Here is a 5155-nt window from a genome sequence, read left to right as displayed (position 1 = left end):
GCTATCCACTACTTCGTTCGTACAATCGGCACAAGTTCGATTTTCATTTCCAGAAATGCATCTTTATTGGCTATAGTAACAAACACAAAGGGTATCACTGTCTGCACCCTAAGACTGAGAAGAATACAGCTCCAGATATGCTATCTTTGATGAGCATCATTTCCCAGGATACTCTACAACTGCTCCCACCAAATCGGTTCAGCCAACTGGAGTTTATCTGCAACCGCCGCCTGCACCTCCAGATGTGCCTCCGACTTCCACTACAGATTCCCTAGCATCCGACTCACTATTACAGGATAATTCAGATCTTCCATTGCCGACTGACAGCCATCACCATTCGATAGCTTCCTCCACAGGTATGTCTTTTCCTGAGGTCGAACCCCATGGGACCCGTCCTATGCAGGACATTCTTGTTGTAACAGTCCCAGATGCTTCTTAGCATTCTCACCAGTGTCCTATGGTCATTCGTTCTATGGATGGATCTCTTCCTCCCCATTTTCATCTCACGACCAGGTATCCTTTACAACAATCACTATTAGTTCAGTCTCAAGATGATACTACGAAACCCTCCAATTATTCACAACCAGTCAAATCTGCTCATTGGTGTGATGCCATGACTAAGGAATTTAATGCACTTATTTCTAATGGTACTTGGAGTCTTGTTCCCTATTCATCCGATATGAATGTGGTAGGGAGCAAATGGGTCTATAAGGTAAAATGGAAGGCAAATGGTACTATTGACAAATACAAGGCACAATTGGTAGCACAGGGTTTTACTCAAATTCCCGGGGTTGACTTTATGGCTACTTTTAGCCCGGTTGTAAAACGCGTAACCATCCATACCATTCTCTCTCTTACTGTGATGAAGTGGTGTATACATCAAATTGACTTTGATAATGCTTTCTTGAATGGGGTACTTCATGAGGATATCTATATCAAACAGCCCAAGGGGTTTAAAGATCCCTCCAAGTCGACCCTTGTGTGCAAATTGCACAAAGCTCTTTATGGACTACAACAGGCACCACGGGCTTGGTATGCTCGTCTCACTCATCAGTTAGCACAAATGGGTTTTAGAGCCTCTACAGATGATACTTCTCTCTTTGTGTTCTGCTCCAAGAACGTTACTCTTTATCTGCTTATTTATGTGGATGATGTCTTACTTATTGGGAACTACCAAAGTGCTATTCATTGTTGCATTTAGGAGCTCTCTCGCCATTTCTCTCTTAAGGATCTAAGTCTTGTTGCCTTCTTCCTTGGTCTTCAACTTATTCGGCATCCTAATGGGGTTCTTCTCAGTCAGCGCCAGTACATCATTGATTTGATACAGTGGTCTCACATGGATGCTGCAAAACCTATTTCCTCTCCTATGGTGGTTCATCCCAAGCTCACTCAACATGATGGTTCTCCTCTTATTGATCCTACTTAGTATCGAAGTATTGTTGGTGCTCTTCAGTATGTGGCGATCACCCATCCGGACATCTCGCTTGCAGTAAGAAAAGTTTCTCAGTTCCTGTAGGCTCCTACTGATGATCATTGGGCAATTGTGAAACGCATCTTGCGTTATCTTAAACATACCATTATGCATGGTTTGAACCTCTCATGGACATCCTCTACCTCTCTTATCTTCATGATTTTTCCGATGTTGACTAGGTAGGGTGTCCAGATGACCGCAGATCCACCGAAGGCTTTGCTATCTATTTAGGACCCTATTTAATTGCTTGGAGGCTCCTACAAATAAGCAACGGTGGCATGTTCCAACAATAAGCCTAAATTTCATGCTTGTTCCACATCCGCCACTGAGGTGCTTTGGATTTCATCTCTCCTTCGAGATCTTGGAGTTACACTTTCTGAGATACCAACTATTCGGTGTGACAACATTGGTGCCACCTATCTTGCTGCCAACCCTGTGTCCTATGCTCGTACTCGGCATGTTCAGGTTGGCTTCCATTTTCTCCAGGATCTAATTCTTGCACAACGGCTTACTGTCCATTTTATCTCTTCTAAAGATCGGGTTGCTGACATTCTCACTAAGCCTCTCGTTGATGATCACTTCTGCTTCTTGAGAAACAAACTCCATGTTCATGATGAGCATGGAGCTTGAGGGGGCGTATTAGAGTATATCCATTATACCCAGTTGTGTATATCCTTAGGATAATTGTTATCCTAATGAGATGAGATCTGTTGGTTATCTTTGTTGGTTGTTATCTAGGACTCTATCTAAGATAGAGTTTCCTCTTTGTAGAACTCTTCTATTATAAATACAGTTCAAGGCCAATGGCCAATTCAGTATGCCTAAACATTATTTGTGTTCTCTAATTTTTACCTCCTGTAAACCTCTGGAACCACTCTTGGCATCACATAGTAATTTTGGCCTATCTAACCTGTTATTGAGTGCCCAATTGGTGCATGATACATGCTACCTGGCGTCGGAATCAGATACACAGGTTGTTCCACCCCCGAAAAAATCTAGATTATTCTACGCGGCAACCGCTGGTGGGGAGGAGTCATCAACTGACTAGAACGGGATATTATTCAAAGCATCTAGGAACCATTGCTTATCAAGTTTCTCCTCATTAGAAGAAAACATAGTTGAGATAGAAGAATTTTGAGGGAAGAGGAAGAGACGAAGCCTAGCAGGCTTGGTAGAGGCACGGTACAAATGGTCATATTCAAGCATCATATGCTCGAGATCTTCGTCATTGCTGACGGAGATGAGGACATCAAGATCTTCTTCGGGTAGCTGGTACTTGAAAAGGGAGACGTCATCATCATAGAGAGACGAGAGCTTGAAAATGATGTATGTATGTATGTATGTATGTATGTATGTATGTATGTATAATTATTTATCTATCTATCTATCTATCTATCTATCTATATAATATATATATACATATACACACACACACACACACATATATATATATACATATTATCTATATATTATATATAAATATAAGTGTATTATATATACATATATTATACTTATAATTATTTATTTATATTTATCTATTTAAAAATATACAATATATTATTGTTTATAGCATTTATAATATAATATTATATATATTTATTCTATATGTTATAAATATAAAAAATCAAAGAACTGAACTGGTCAAAAATTGAAACTGATCAACTGGTTAACCGGTTCAGTTTTGGTTTGGGGACATGGAAAAACCAGTAGGACCAGTTTAGTTTCAAAAAAATCTCTATGGTTCGGTTAACCGAACTGTGTACACCCCTAGCCACTTCTACTTGCAATGCTTTGTATTGGTCAAAATAAATTTTTGAGAAATTGTCTGGACACATCACACCAGATAACCTCTTCCACTAAAAAAACATAGGCATGGATTAGGTGTTGGCATTTATAATAGAAATGCCAAATTTGATGTTATTGGCCACTAAAAAAACAATACAATGTTACCAAATATTGTATTGATAACTCAAAGCATTTATGGTAGAAAAAAATATATATTCTAATAAAATTTTTATTGGCCAACTTAAAAGATTGCAAGTAAAAGTGGCAATAGTACTAATTAAATACAACTTAAATTTATTAGTTATACTCGTTGTATAATTGTATGCAATATCTGTATAAATGCACTATTTTGGTATATTATAAATCTGACAGATTTTAATCCGATTGAATTGTCAAGTTGAGTATCAGATTTTAATTAGAATCCATTGACAGCCAGGAGTTTAAGGGACAGGGGTTAATATTTTACCAGAAGTGGTCTGGAAGGAGGTTAGTAAATCGCCAACCAGACAACCTCAACTCTATTGCATTCATTAAAAAAAGAAAGTACCATTAAATGAAGGACACAATCAATTAAGTGCTCGTTGAAGGTCAAAAAAACCCTTCTTGATCAATAAAAACTAAAATCCCATTCATCAGATCTCCCTTTCTCAAAATTCAAGAAAAGAACGCCCCATAGCGATTATATATTATATTTTTGGCCCATCTTAGCTGGGGATTAATTTTCAAAATACCTAAACTACCCCATTTATCAACTCAGTTGGTACCTTAATTAGCTGGTTTGTTTCAACAGGGATGAGGGTTCAATTCCTACAATCACTAAAAGCAAAAAAAAAAGCACAGCCCCTATGCGGATTCAGGCGTAGGATTAGATTTAAAAAAAAAAAAATGCTATTCTATTTGAAATAAGCACTTTTTGCCATCAATTATTCCTCAATAAATTAAGACACTCCCAAACAACGACTAGTAGGTAGACACATTACCAACAACCATCAACCATTAAAATTTTAAAATGAAGTTCATTGATCAATTAAACAGGGTGGTTATTATAAGAGCAATTCCAGTCAGTTTGTAGAAAGCATCGTTCCGCTCCGTCAAACCAGACTCGTTGGCTTTCCCCTGCGAAAGACCTTCTCCACACGTCGTGGATCCTTCCATGGCCGCACTGATCTTTATATTGGCTCCGTTGTAATCCTTCGACTGGAAGTCATTGATGGCATCCTTCACAGAAGAGATGGAATCCGAGTACAGATTCGAGCAATCCTCTAAGGCCTGCCGAGTCATATTCTCCAGTTTCCCATCGCTCAAGAGCTGCTTTATGTATTCATTCACGTTGGTCGCATTGGATATCATCAACTGCATGGAGATGACGCCGAGTCCCGGCAGGTCCACCGTTCGGCTCTTGGGGTCTGCTTCGAGGGATGCCACGCAGATGTCGTAGCTCATGCTCGGCTCTTTGGCCGCTACCTTCTTACAGGTTTCCGCTACAACATCTTCCCCAACTGCAACTTGAGAAAGAATGAGCAGAGAGATGGCCAAGGAGAACAAAGAAATGGAACGCCTCATCTTTTCCGATGCCAAGACTGAAATCTCAAATCTCTTCTTCTGTGCCTCGTTTCTTCCTTCATGGCCCTATTTATTAATTCTCAAAAGGCCCCAATCCTAACTCAATCTTGTTATTGACGGAAAAACCGGCACTTAATTAATTAATCAATTCTTCTTACTCGATCGGGCACTCTGCATGCACTCCACTCCTCTCACCCGAGTTTGCATCAGCTGCGATCACCGTCTCAACCGTTTGTTTTAAATCCAAAACAACAGCTGATCTTGTTTTTTGGTTGAGTGGTCTGATCATCGTCTCAAGACGACCTTGAGACTGATTGGCAGCTGATGGAATAATTT

The 5155-nt window shown here is 39.5% G+C and overlaps 1 pseudogene; it reads right to left on the bottom strand.

Moving 5' to 3' along the window:
* Positions 1 to 4279: 4279 nt before the first annotated feature.
* LOC148880676 (putative invertase inhibitor pseudogene) lies at positions 4280 to 4819 on the bottom strand (annotated as a pseudogene).
* Between the last annotated feature and the right edge of the window lie 336 nt (positions 4820 to 5155).

This window comes from Nelumbo lutea, chromosome 1 (genome assembly GCF_056320005.1).
Source record: "Nelumbo lutea isolate HS-2025 chromosome 1, American lotus-T2T, whole genome shotgun sequence".
NCBI classification, from domain to species: Eukaryota; Viridiplantae; Streptophyta; class Magnoliopsida; order Proteales; family Nelumbonaceae; genus Nelumbo; species Nelumbo lutea.
Note: the sequence above shows the minus strand (reverse complement) of the source record. Positions and strands in the feature narration are given on the sequence as shown.